Below are 16302 nucleotides of genomic sequence, written 5' to 3'. Positions count from 1 at the left end.
TCCTGAATTTTTCTTCAAATTGCAAATCTTGATTTTTGCAACTTCAAATGCTTAGTATGGCCTCATCTGGACTCCAAATCAAGTTTCATTTTTTTGAAAGTGAATAATTTTTTGTCTACTTTATAGATTTGCAATCAGATTATAGGCTTGTGTGGATAGAAATATCACTCTTAGAAATAGGTCCTTTCTTTGCATTGTCTTGCTTCAAAATTGTTGTATTTCTAAACTACATTGTACAGTTCCAGATTTGAACGACAAGAGCAAGTTGTAAACAACAAAAATTAGAAGTCCACTAAGTCCATTTTAACAAAGTGGCCTATTATAAACACACTACCTATAAAGTGCCAAATCGTACATTAGTGGGGGTTCACTAATTATTTTTGCATTTTTGGGGGGTGCATACATACATTGATCTCATGAAGTTTTATTTCACATGTCAATTTGGTGTTAGATCGAGGTTGATAAAGAGGAACTATCAAAAATGGAGTGGCTTGATAACTAATCATCTAAGAAGAGAGCATAAGAAAGTATTTCCTTATCTATGTTCTAAAGAACTACACTTTGATGATCATACCCCTGTTAAAATATTTTTAAATTTCATTTCTTTTAGTGTCAATAAATATTTCTTTGATATCATTGACAAGTTCAATGATCCTCATTTGGATGGCTCTTTGGCAAGCATATGGAGAGCCAACAGTTCCTCTATTTTTAGAGGACATTTTACCTCCAGTCACTCTAGTTATGGTACTTTCAACTCCATATGAGATCTTAATTCTTGATGCTTATGTTGTTTCTACTGATCTAGTTCTAGCCATTGATGCTTCTAATTCAGTGCAACAAGAATTACCATGTCTTCCTACTTTAGCTTCATAGGCTGACTTCCTTCTAAACATTGTAGGGTTGTTCACACAGCCTCACAATAAGATGTGGGAGACATCATCGATGACATTCATCTTCTCCTTGTTGAGGAGACTTCTTCACTTTTTTTTAGGGCACACTCTGACCCTCAACCAATTGATCATTCTGATATGATTGTGGGCATTTCTTTATAGTAGATAGAGAAGGACTCTTTTACTTTAGAGGAGACATCTCAGTCTTTCAAGATTGTATTTTAGTTTCCTCAAACATCATATTTTCTAAGGATTCTTCCTATCATTTGGGGAGTTTTATCTGCTACACCTATGGCACCACTTCTTCCCACAAGGCAGAACCTCATTGAGCTTTCATGGTGTAGCTTCTTCAATCATCGAGGAGCTTCTTTCATGGGTGTACCTACATTATTGAGGGGACATCAAATTACTTATCTTCCTACATCTTACTATCAGGATGCTTCATCATCTTTGGAGGTTGATTTAGTTTCATACATGGACATATTATCTTGTTTGCCATATTTTTTTGGGCATTAACTTGATTGGTTCATGGCATCTATATTCATCAAGGACTTTTCAACATCTAAGCAGACTTCAGAGGAAACATCGATAGAATATTACATATGGATTCGTCTTCCATCTTCCTATCCACAGTGAGAAGCATACTTGCTCCTATAGTTGGTGTATCTTCTTCCTAAAGGGAGAAATGTTGGTTCTTAGCATTGGATTTACTTTTGTCTTCAAGCATTCATCATCACAAGATCCTTCACTAAGCGGGTGATTTCACCAAGGGATTCTCTATTGTATATGCATGTTGTATGTCATAATGGGGGGGGTGGGTGGGGTGGTGGGGGTCTTGATTACTCCATCCATACATGCATCTTTCTATATTGTACATATCTCTCTTTTGGAGGGTTTCTCCCATGAGCTTTTCCCTCTTTCTCCATTTTTAGAGAGATTGCATTGCACTTCAGCATTGTATTTGTACTTGGTTACCTAACATGGCCTAGTAGCCAGGACCCATCATGCATTTCATTGTAGCTTTTGTGAGCTTAAGTGTATTCCCCTAAGTTGCACTTAAGGGAGGGTGTTAGTGTAAATAATTATTATTTACACTTTACTTAAGTTTACTTAGGATAAATTCATTATTTTATTATTTATTAGGTTAGACAACTAGGAGTATGCATACTCATATTCAAGTTGTCATGTTGACAACACAATAGTTAGCAACTCTAATTTAGCATATGATGTCTACAACACTTGAGTTTGCATAATCAACTGAGTTTTCATGTAGATAACAAAGTTGTTGGCACTTTAATTAAGCACATGGTGTCTACAACATAATTTTACATGGAACACCTTTGTAGGCTTATCCTCTCTTCGTTGCACTAACTCTTGTGCTTAATGGATGATAATCCACTCTTGGTGGACATGTGCTTAGTTGTGAGGCTTAGCATATTGCTAGCTCCTAGACATTCTAGAAGCATTGTAGAGGCCTTTATATACTAGCACTCCTAGTGTACTTATACATCAATTTGAATATCATATTGTTATTTTAATCATATTCTATTGGTATATTTTGTGCTAGTTATTGAACTTCTTGGTTTTGGGTGATTTTGCCCTAAGGAAAATTCCTACATGGTATCAAAGCTATACCAAATTCTTACACTATGATACCATGTTAAAGATAAGATCCATTAATCTATACTATAACATGTAATAGCACTCGTGGATATCTTTTGTGTATTCCAAGTTACTATACAAATGAATATATATGTGTTATAAAGAGGCATGTCTCTTGAAGAGACACGTCTCTTTAATATATTAACTTACATTAGTTAAAGATATAACATAAGTAATATACCATTAATATATTATAATTGTTATATAACAAGATATATATATACACACACATGCACTCTTAACATAAGTTAAGAATTCCATAAATAATATCTATTATATATTATTTATATATATATTATATATATATATATATATATATATATATAATTTATATTCGACTGAACTATAACATTAACAAAAATATTACCCTTGTAGAGCAAGTAACAACAACAATAGTAACACCATTACAAGTAATACCAAGATAGGATGTCAGAGATGACTTAGCAACAAAAATCAGAATTACTTCATAGTTGGTGAAGTTATTGATAGAATGATTCCTAATAATAGGATGAAAAACATTTTGTTGATTGTTCATCATGCAGCAGATATCAAAAATGGTAGAACTCCAATCATATCTATTTCAGTTTTTCTATATCTTTTGGTGATGGTCAAATGTTTAAAATGTTATGATCTGAATTGGCCCAGATCTAAAACTCTATCATGTGGTTGTTACTCGTACATTTTGATTTGACTTATAACTAATAGTAGAAAAAAATGAATCAACAGCTAAAATGTGAATAAACTTCCAGATTTAAATCTTTTAGTTTCTCTTCTATATCTAATTTTTCTTTAAATATATTATTAAAATCTTCTGTGTTCCATTTAAGGATTTGATCCTTTAGCATCTTCATTTTTGAAACAAAAACACACATCTTGGATCCTTCACATTTTTTCACATTTGAATGGGTTCCTTGATGGTTTTGATGGTTCCGCAAGTTCCAGTCTAACTGGGTAACGATCTAACCCAGCAATTGGCAAAATGGTTGAATGAATGTTAAAATTATTTCAATCCAAATCACCTTTCAAGAAAAACCTATCTAGTTTTTCTACTATATATGTAAAATCTTTCCTCCTGTTGTTCGAAGTATACTTCCCATTATTGATTGGGATATCAATCAGATTATGTCCATCACACTGTTCTTTGAAGAATAGGGAGTATTGCAAGAGATGGCGGATACCACCATCTTTTTTAGATAAATTTAAAATATTATTAAAGTCACCACCTACTAGGCACAGATCATCTATATGATTATACATAAAAAAAACTAATTTCATCCTAGACCCTTTTCTTTCCTAGACTACTTATTGGTCCATACACATTAATTAATAGGAAATGAAGGTTATATTTTAGACTCTGAACCCTTACCTTGATCTAATTATTACTACAATTGAGGGGATCTATAGACACTTTCCTAGGGTTCCAAAGGATTCCTAGACCCCCAAAGGCTCCTACTAATTCACAAAATGTGGAGCTCCAGAAACCAAGCATCTTTTTTAAGTTCAATCCTTCTACCTCACTTAATTTTGTTTCCTGTATTAAAATAATATCTGAGTCAAACAATTTAATTTTTGTTTTAGTAACCTTTTTTTGCTAGGGGCATTTAAACCCCTATCATTCCATGTGGTGATCCTCATGGTTCCTTGGGAAGGTTCTTCCCCTTCCCATTATTAATTAATCAATCTATCTTCTGTTGTTCCCTTCTTAGTCCATTTGCTTCCCTTAGTTCCTTCAAAGACTTTCTACCTCTCTTCCCTTTCACTCTCCCATATTTTTGTGAGCTTAGTCCTTCTTGATTCATTTGTATCCCTTGATGTTCCAAGTTCTTCTTAGCACTAGAGTTTTCCTCATAGACCTTTCCTTCTATTTCCTCACCTTCCAGTTCTCTAATTATCTGGTCTATTATGCTTGGTTGATCTCCTTCTTCTAAATACAAGTCTTTTTTATTAATCTTAATAGTACCTTTGCCTTCTTGCTCTACATCTCTTGCATATTCTTTTGATTGGATCTTACCTTTCTTGTAATCATCATCCTCAATCTTCTGTAAATAACACTTTAGATCTCCATAAGTGTAATTGTTGCCTCCAATTTTAAGAACTCTCTGCATCAATTCCTCCTCTTGAGTCTTTGTACTATTATTTATGTTCTCAAGAAAAAATACTTGAACTAGTTCCTCAGTTAGCTATTCAAAAAACTCATCTTCTGATCTTTGAATTGCTAGTTCTGAATCCAAGGCACTGTCCTTGTTTAGGAAGTTCTGGAGCTCATTTTAAATGGATCTAACTATTGTCTCTAACCTATGATCCTTATCATTCTAATTGTCCACTAGAGTAAAAGGAGACCAACCATATTCTTTTGGGGTCTGCCAAAACTTAGATCTCTTGCATACCTCTCTGGCTAGAGTTATGTCTCTCTCTTCTAGAACTTGAGACTGACATTTCTCCCCTTTTTGATTTGCCTCTGTATCTTTGTGAGTTTCTCCATTTTTTGGGTTTAATTCAAATAATAAGGATTTTTCAATATCTTCTATATTCTTTTGACCATTACTCCCTTCTTTAGATTGCTAAATAGATATTTCCATTGAATTTGAGATTCCCTTGCCTGTATCCTTAAGTACCTTGTCTATTGTTATCCTGCAAGTGGGACTGCCTGAGTCTTATTTCTTAAGTCTTACCGAATTTCCTTCCCTCTCACCTGCTTCAAACTAATTTTGAGCATTTTGTATCTCATATCCTTCTAGAAAATTAATCTCTTTTGAAGACCTATTATGTTATGTATTACTCTTTTTGTCCTCTTTCCTTCTTTTCGACCTATGTTTTTCTTTTGATTTATGAATGCTTTTAGGTCATGTCTAGATTCTTCTCAAATTCCCCCACTATAATTGATTTAAGTCTTGTTTTGGCTGCTAGGTTAATCTTATAATTCTCTATGCTATTCCTTTCATTTTGCAGATGCTCGATTAAATTTTCCTCTTCCTAATTATATTGTGAATAAGTCCCTTGAACTATTGAACTTAACCTCTATTTCTTTTTCTTAATTTTGATCCACAGGAACATGCTAAAAAAGTCAAATGTAAGTGGCAGGGTTGTGAATTTTATTTTCTTGATATCATCAAATTTAATGATTTATGATATTTCTCCTTCATAAATTTATAGATTGATGTCATGGAATGCTTTGTTGGTTATGATCTTCCTATGAGATTGAACTGGTTGGTTAAGCTTGGTTTTGATGAGCATTTTCACATTGTTACAGTGTTGGTATGAGGAATCAATGCCTATCATGTCTCCCATTGCAAACCCTAAAGACCTAAGAATCTTGATTTGGATTAGCTCTGGTGGTAAGGATTAAATATTGTACCACCTGGGACTTGTAATATCTATCCCCTCTATACTAAAATTTGGACTCCATTTAACAAAATTAATTGCAAACCCATTGAAAAAACATTTAGAAATAGATATGAACTCTTCTTTGATGGATTCATCCATACATTTCAAATAAAGGATTCTTTCATAAAAGTGAGAGATACTTACCTGTTCTTCACAATTCTCTTCCAACCAATAAGCAAGTAGAGCAATGTCATCCTTCATGCCATTCCATATCGCAAAAACTCCAACTTTTTGGCATTCATCCCATAATTCTTCAATTTCCACATTGGAGATGCGGATGGGTAACTTAGCAGTTTCAGGACTCTCTTGTGGATCTAGGGCACCACTAGGGTTTTGTGCGACATTGGCAATCTTGGCCACAGATCGATGGTGGGGGGGAACATAAGAGCTCCTAATTGATTTAGTAGAAGATTCAAATGGTTTATCCCTATTGGAGTGGAGAGGTGCAAGAGTCGCTACCAATTCTAATCTTTCTACCAAAGGTGGGGTTTTAAATTTAAATGGTTGAGCGTACTTTGTTAGGTTAAAGACATTAAATTGGTTGTCCAGTTTCTTGATAATGAAGATAGCCTAAGCTTGCAAATTGCCTAAGGAATCTAGGCTTCTAAAGTAGGATTTGGCTTGGTTATCACCAGAACATATATGCCAAAGTTGTTCTTTAAGATCTTCTATCCTCTCCAAAATTGAGAAGCTATTCTTTGTTTGGATTCTAAAGTCATTATACCTCCATTGCTTGTTTGAGAGCCTTGATTTTCTCTACTTATTCAGTTTCATCAAAGGGTTTTTGCTTGTGCCCTTCCATGGTCTGAGATTATTATTTCATTTGTCGAAAGCCTGCTCTGCTTTTTTCACTTGGGAGCTATGATTCGCCATTTTTTTTAAAAGTAGATTTTTTTAGTTACTATATAAAAATATAATATTATAACAAAAGTATAAAATTTATTATTTAAATTATATTTTCTATTACTATCGAAACTATAAGGCAAGTACACGATGACACTTTTTATTCTTGGAGTTATAATTATTTCCAAATTTTATAATTTTCTTGTATCTGGTTAAATAAAATTGAAAAACAAAATTGAATTTTCTCGTTGCAAGATTAATATTTATTCAAATGGCTTTCAATATACTAATGTTTATATGTTTATTTAAACTATTCATTCCAAAAAAATAGCTATTAAATTAAAACATACCTTATAATTTATAATTTACTACTCAATGTAAAATTAATGATTACAAAAAAAAAAAAAAAAATACTATCTATGATTAAAGTACTTAGCCACTTTGTGGTACTTATTTATCAAAATTTAGCAATTACCAAAAGTTTGTTTCTCCTCTCCATAAAGGAAAGGATATTTTAATAGAAAGATAGGTATACTTTGTATATAAATGTAAGATTGATTAAAGATTATAATGATGATATTTTAGAGTAGCTTGCCACTTTCAAGATTAAATGCATAAAGTACCAAGAATAGTTTTAACATAATATTATTTATGTTATAACATATAGTCCACCAATATAATTGAGAGGTGGGGAGGGAGGCGAGGGGGCGAGGGGGTCGGGGGGTGAATTAGTTATACAACTATTACTAAACTTATCAACCTCATTGAATCTTAACCATATCAGCAAGATAATAAGAAACCACAAAAATATACTCATGCACAATAACACCAGATATGTTAACTAGGAAACCCTTGATTAGAGAGAAAACCCTAGTAGGGATGATACCAAAAGATGATATACAAATATAAATATTCCTTATCAGAGGATGGACCCTATTAGGAGTCTATTACAACATTTAGTACATATCAACCCCTATTAGGAGACTTTGAATCCATGTTAGAAGATTCCAACCCTGTCAGGAGTTGTAGAAGACAAACAGACCCATTGTCCAAATAGCTTCAAGGGAAAGACTAATGAACCCATTGTCCAAATGATCTTTATTTTATTCTTTGTAGAATAATAGATTTGTACTATACTACTCCTTCCTTTTTCTCTTTCCTATTAACCAAACTTCTGCTCCTTCTAATCTTATACCAGATCATGAAATTCACATCCAATAATCCCTTGAATTGCTTATTCACATTTACCAAATACTGTACTCTTATTTGCACTTCCTTGATCACTTTGCATGATCTATATGTATTCACACTCGCATTTTGTACTTACAAATAAGGAAAATATTTTTCCTTTATACCATATCTTCAAAATAATTCCTTGAGTCAGCCTTGAGTGTAATGCTACACTAAACAAAAACAAAAACTAGGAAACCATGAACAAGCATAAAGAACCATAGAAATTCTTTTTTATAACCAACTATTAAGAGAATAAGAACAATGATTGAGTCACTCTCAATTCAAAGACCTCAAAATATAAGAAGATTTCATCCAAATAAATTTCCATAATGATGCTAATACATAAAGAGTTCAGTACAATATTGAAGAACAATATCATTCTTAGACGCCTATGTCCAACATATGGACTTTACAAGTATCAAATTCAGTTTCAAGAAGTAACTTCAACAATCTTCCTTAGCACTAGTTATACAACTTGAACACCTAAAACATACACAAAAATGCAACACAACACAAAGAGGGCTCAGTACACACTGAGTTGAAAAGCGTAGTTCACCTGCATACATGTTAGAATAAACATATATAAAACCATAATGCAGATATCTGAACCAAATAACATAGTGCAATTTTAAAATTAATATGCAATAAGTAACCATCTTCTTAACAAAGCAAAATTAAACTCGCAATAAGAATAGCTAATAAATGAATCATATATATACTAAGGTGTCATCACTATGGTGCTAAGATACTGCATCTGTATATGGTATGCTCATAGACAACACATAGTGGAATTCTCTATGGTACTCATGAAATGACATAATAGAGACTTGCCTTGTTCTCCGTACTTAACCTTACTGGTTTAAGTCATAGGTAAGGCCAATTATCTTTTATATGTAATTAACCCACCCAATTCATCTTAAAATTATCACTGAATTAATTAACTGAATAGAATAATTTGATATTCAACCATCTCGATATACATTCATTATAGCTATCCTTAAAATACACATTAAACAAATATTCTAAGAATGCACACACAATGAATAACAGTTAGATTTCACATGCTATTACATTCTTCATCTTTTAAAATCTCATCTTCTACTACCAAACTTGAAAGTAAACTTAGGTTATTTTAACAACAGAAATAAATACTACAATATTACGATCTCATAAATATAACTAAACTGTTACATCAGTTTAATGATATTTACCAGTCGTAATACTATACTACTTATTTCTACTGTTATAACAAACTAAACTTATCCTTCAAATTGGCCACATATGATATTCTCGCTTTGAATAACATATCATCAAACACATATATCATAAATCTATCTTTTCCATAGAAAACAATCTTCAATTCAATATTGGACAGAAAACATCATTAAATAATAGAATTCCAATTCGCACACATATAATTTTCATCATAATATAAATACTATTGGCATATCTAAAATGCTTCAAAACAAATCAAAAAAAAATCATGTCTTACAATTCCCAACAGGGTACAGTTAACTAAATTTTCCAAGCTCTATTGTTGTTTTAAAACAAAAAGAACATAATCGATGGTACCGAGTGATCATACAAACTCATTTCCATTTTGCCAAATTGCAAGTTTTGACCCATGGACATCATATTTACTATTTAGAATCTCCAATATACTAACAGACAAGATGCGACACAACATAACATGTTACTAGTTTACACAACCTCAAATAACTATTATAAAGGAATTTGAACTATGCTATAATGTTTAGACAGTGTATTAGCTGTTACTCATGGATATTTTCAAACATTTCAATAACCATAAAATATGTTACACTAATAACATGTAGATTCAACATTATTATGGTTTCACACTAACTATTCGACAAAATGCCTCTGCCCTCGACTACGGTCATGAGCCCATAATTTAAAGAAAACTCATGACTGAGGCCGAACCTCTCACCTATTTCCTACAAATATACAAGTGAGCTTTAAAATATGGGTTCTCACAGAGCTTGACCCTGTCAAAGCCGAATACCCACATATAACACAATCACATGCTAATTAACTGTCGCAAGCATGAGGCTCCGACCGGGTTTAACTCGGTGAACAATATTTATATTTAGGGAAAAACCCAAATATATACATATGACTACACCCAATATGGTATCTACATACTCCACATTCAAAGGTGGATATATACAGAACTAAGTATCGCACATAGCGCCATGCTCTGCATATACCCATCCTTGAATGTAAATTCACAATATGTAAAATTGATAACCATTTACATCATGCCAATTGAAATAACATTGCAATTGCAAACGGAAATAGAGTTGGGTAAGAAATTGCCCCTACGTGAAAACTGATGATGGAAAATGCTCTGCAATCTAACTCGATGTCCAAACCCCAAATGCCAAATTGAATTGGTAAGAATCTCCACATAGCTGACACATAATAATTTGCAAATGACTTCACAATGGGATGTAGCACAAGAATCCCAACAATAACCAACATTATGCTGATACCTCAGAAACAAGATTATAGATGTTAAGCCAATCAGTGCAATGTGACCCAATTTATGGCCCATATTCTGCAAAAAACCCGACTAAAAACAAGAAATGGCCAACCAAACCTTAAGTGCCATTATTCCTCAAATACAAGCATTCAATACCCATTAAGAATCATAGAGCTGTGCATTTGACAGTGTCAAAACCACCGCCATGAATTTGGCTTTTAACACAATGAATTTGTTTCCTCTTTCATGGCATTCGATACCCTTTTAGAGTTACATGATGCTTAAGAGGTAATTAAGCCCTTTTTAAAATAAAAATGTTAATGCCAATCACAACTTAGGGTATTTAGCCCCTTTTAAAATAAGTATATATATATATATATATATATATATATATATATATATATATATATATATATATATGCGATGCAAACAGTGGTTTATCGAACCCTATAACACAAAATGAATAAAAATTATGTAATTAAAACCATCGCAAGAATATAAGCAATATAAAGTATTTAATCCCCATTACAGCATATGCCTATATGCTAAACTGAAAACAAATCCAATGAAATAATTTAATCCCGTCTTATTCACACATATGAAAATACAATGACAAGTTCTATATATATATATATATATATATACAGCATATTAACATTCAAATTAATCATACAATATATATTTGCTTTCTTTCCAAAGTATACAAACACAGAATGTAGTTTACAATGAGTTAAAACATAACAAACATAATCATTACCCAATCAACATGAAATTATTTATATACCAGTTTCAAATCTTAAAATCCTAAATCACCATTACTGCTAACAACATAGTTCAAAACAAAAAATACGTTCAACATAAGTCTCGAGTTTCAAAGGAAAGTAAAACAACCAAGTCCTTACAGAAATAAGAACATAACAACAGCAAGGGACTTATAACAAAAAGGTCCTAGAAGCAGGAAAACCCAAAGTAGTGGTCAAGCATGACACCCTCCCCCACTAGGATTCGACTTTCTCCTAGAAGTCAGTAAACAAGAACAGATGAGCTGCTCTCATAATTTCAGCGTCTTCCCAGGTTTTAGATGTTTCATCATTGGGGTCCCATAGGACCTTTACCTACCTTATTTCTCTCCCTCTTAAACTCATAGTTTTTCTTTGTGTGATCTACACTGGTTCTAGCATGATTTGACCATCCATAATTTGCAAATGTTTCCAATCAAGCACATGAGCAATATCAGGTATATACTTATGCAAAGCTTAAACATGAAATACATTATGAATGCGTGAAAGACTTGGTGGCAAGGCAAGTTTATAGGCAATAGGTCCAATCCATTCCAGAATTTCAAACGGACCCATGAATCGAGGTGCTAACTTGGACACCTTTCCATAACAAATTGGACTCTTACGCGGTCTTACTCGGAGAAACACTTTATCACCCACCAAGAATTGACAGTCAATTCTATGCTTATCAACATATTTCTTTTATCTATCTTGAGTAGTAATAAGGTGCTCTCTAATCCTCTTAACTTGCTGCTCCAAATCTTGCAACATATTAGGTCCTAAAAGAGCCATGTCCTCCAAATTATCCCAACTGAGAGATGTCCTACAAGGTCTACCATATAGTGCTTGAAAGGGTGCCATACCTATGAAACTGTGATAACCATTATTGTAAGCGAATTCAACCAAGTGTAGATACTCCTCCCATTTATTCTGTCTATCCATTACATACATTCTAAGCATATCTTCCAAAATCTGGTTGAACCATTCAGTTTGTCCGTCTGTCTCTAGGTGATAAGCTGAACTGAAATTCAGCTAAGTACCTAACTCTTGCTGCATGGATCTCCATAGAGAAGAAGTAAACACTGGATCCCTATCAGAAATAATCTTTTTAGGAATACCATGTAACTTAACTACCTGCTCCATATATATCTTGGCAACCATTGTTGCATTATAGGATGATCTAACTGGGATAAAATGGGCAACCTTAGAAAAATGGTCCACTACCACCATAATAGCATCATTCCTATGAGCTGTAATAGGAAATCCAATAATAAAATCTATAGAAATGGTGTCCTATTTCCATTCTGGAATATTATGTGGCTGCAATAGTCCCGCAGGGTGCTGATGTTCAGCCTTAACTTGTTGACATTCCAAGCATTGAGCCACAAAATCTGCTATGTCTCTCTTCATTCCAAGCCAGTAGTAATGTTGCTTAAGGTCAACATGCATTTTCTTGACACCTGGATGAGCCAAATACAATGCTTTGTGGGCCTCAAACAATACTAGATTTCTCAAATCACCTAACTCGAGAATGTACACACTCCCTCTAAAAAGCAGTAAACCTTCAAAATTTACTGAATACCCCTCAAAATGCCCTTCCAAGATGCTACCACTGTCAATAACAGCCTTAACATCCTAAAACCAAAGATCTACAGAAAGATTTTGTAAAATCTTATCCTTAAGATCCATTGTCAGGATCAAAGAAGATAATTCATGTTGCCTTCTGCTAAGTGCATCAACAACAATGTTCTCATTCCCTTGCACATAACTAATCTCGAAGTCGTATTCAAACAAAAACTCCATCCATCTTCGCTGCCTAGTGTTGAGCTCTAGTTGTGTGAAAAGATACTTAAGGCTTTGGTGATCAGTATGTAACTCAAACCGTTGACCCAAAAGAAAATGCTGCCACTTGGTCAAAGCATGCATGATCACTGCAAGTTCGAGATCATGAGTAGGGTAATTCACCTCATGACTCTTTAGCTTTCTGGACTCATAAGCTATAACATGTCCTTCTTGCATCAACACTGCCCCTATGCCATCCAAAGATGCATCAGTACAAACAACAAACTCAGCTGAATCAAGGACTGCCAGAACTGGTGCACTAGTCAAACAATCCTTAAGTTTCTGAAATGCTACCTCACACTCCTTTGTCCACACAAATTTTTTCCCTTTTCTCTGAAGAGACGTGATAGGATGTACTATTCTGGAAAAATTTGACACAAATTTGTGGTAATAGCTTGCTAAGCCCATGAAACTTCAAACCTCAGACACATTCATAGGTGATGGCCAATCTACAATAGCCCAAATTTTGGATGGATCTACAAAAATTTCGTCCCCTGAAATGATATGACCTAAGTAACAAATCTCTGATCTGAAGAATTCGCACTTCATAGGATTGGCACACAGTTTGTTCCCATGAAGGCATTCCAAAACTTGCTTTAAATGTTGGTCGTGTATGATGTCCCATGATAGCAAGACTTCATCTCAATCAGCTTTTCTCACTCCGAAGCTTCTTGCATAGACACAAGTCTGAAAGTTCTCACTTCCTCCTCAATCTTGGGCATAAGCCCCCTGATGAAATGTTGTATCATGGCCTTATCATTTTCTGCCCACCCAAAAAAAAAATTTAAGCTCATAGAACCTACGTTCATAAGCTTCCATTGTAGAGCTAGACTACATAATCTGAAAGAACTCCTCTGCACGGGCCTGACGCCAATATTTTGACATGACCCTCTCCTTGAAAAGCTCTACAAAGAGCTCCCAAGTAACTAAAGAGATATCAATGCCAAGCTTCTTCAACTATTGTTCCTACCACAAGGAACTAAATCCCCTTAAATGCATAACCATCCATCTTACTTTCACATTACTCAAGTAACGGTGTAAGATAAAACACCGCTCAATATTCAGCAACCAAGCCTCTACTGCTATACCCTATTTTGTACCATAAAATAACAACCCTTTTACCTTGGAAAGATCCTTGAGCTGAGCTCTAGCCACTAGATCATCCTCTACAAGAAGGTTAATACCCTGCACAAGAGGTATCCTAACATTCGCTCCCCCACCAGGAATCTAGTTGTTAGTCTCAATATTATCGAGACGTTCCAATATCCATTGAAGTACCATAGCTTGATCTATCTGGTTATGCTGGTTGTTTCCAACCCCAACATTCTGATCAAACTGTTCATCCTCGACAATTCTCTGGTGCCTATGAACTCTACCATGGCCCCTACCCCTACATCTGCCTCTGCCAGCAAGGTTATCCCTAGGAATGCCATTTCCTTGAGCTCCTTTAGTGATGGGAGGCATGATAACAACCTAAAAACAATTAACTATTAATAACGCATCAAAGATGAGAAAAACCCTATAACCCAAGAGCCCTGGTTATTCTAATAGCGTGCTGATACCAAATGTAATGCTACACTTAAAAAAACAAAAACTAGGAAACCATGAAAAAGCATAAAGAACCATAGAAATTTTTTTTTATAACCAACTATTACAAGAACAAGAACAATGATTGAGTCACTCTCAATTCAAAGACCTCAAAATATAAGAAGATTTCATCCAAATAAATTTCCATAATGATGCTGATACATAAAGAGTTTAGTATAATAATGAAGAACAATATCATTCTTAGACGCCTATGTCCAACATATGGACTTTACAAGTATCAAATTCAGTTTCAAGAAGTAATTTCATTAGTCTTCCTTAGCACTAGTTATACAACTTGAACACCTGAAACATACACAAAAATGCAACACAGCAAAAAGAGGGCTCAGTACACACTGAGTTGAAAAGCGTAGTTCACCTGCATACATGTTAGAATAAACATATATAAAACCATAATGTAGATATCTGAACCAAATAACATAGTGCAATTTTAAAATTAATATACAAGAAGTAACCATCTTCTTAAGAAAGAAAAATTAAACTCGCACTAAGAATAGCTAATAAATGAATCATATATATACTGAGGTGTCATCACTATGGTGCTAAGATACTGCATCCGTATATGGTAAGCTCATAGAGAACACATAGTGGAATTCTCTATGGTACTCGTGAAATGACATAATAGAGACTTGCCTTGTTCTCCGTACTTAACCTTACTGGTTTAAGTCATAGGTAAGGCCAATTATCTTTTATATGCAATTAATTCACCCAATTCATCTTAAAATTATCACTAAATTAATTAACTAAATAGAATAATTTGATATTCAACCACCTCGATATACATTCATTATAGCTATCCTCAAAATACACATTAAATAGATATTCTAAGAATGCACACACAATGAATAACAGTCAGATTTCACATGCTATTACATTCTTCATCTTTTAAAATCTCATCTTCTACTACCAAACTTGAAAGTAAACTTAGGTTATTTTAACAACAAAAATAAATACTACAATATTACGATCTCGTAAATATAAGTAAACTGTTACATCAGTTTAATGATATTTACCAGTCGTAATACTATATTACTTATTTCTACTATTATAACAAACTAAACTTATCCTCTGAATTGGCCACATATGATATTCTCGTTTTAAATAACATATCATCAAACACATATATCATAAATCTATCTTTTCCATAGAAAATAATCTTCAATTCAATATTGGACAGAAAACATCATTAAATAATAAAATTCCAATTTGCACACATATAATTTTCATCATAATATAAATACTATTGGCATATCTAAAATACTTCAAGACAAATCAAAAAAAATCATGTCTTACAATTCCCAACAAGGTACAATTAACTAAATTTTCCAAGCTCTATTGTTGTTTTAAAACAAAAAGAACATAATCGATGGTACCGAGTGATCATACAAACTCATTTCCATTTTTCCAAATTGCAAGTTCTGACCCATGGACATCATATTTACTATTTAGAATCTCCAATATACTAACAGACAAGATGCGACACAACATAACATGTTACCAATTTACACAACCTCAAATAACTGTTATAAAGGAATTCGAACTATACTATAATGTTCAAATA

Source organism: Cupressus sempervirens, chromosome 2, assembly GCF_028749045.1.
Source record: "Cupressus sempervirens isolate cs-2001-9-10 chromosome 2, ASM2874904v1, whole genome shotgun sequence".
Lineage (NCBI taxonomy): Eukaryota > Viridiplantae > Streptophyta > Pinopsida > Cupressales > Cupressaceae > Cupressus > Cupressus sempervirens.
This window is presented reverse-complemented; position numbering follows the sequence as displayed.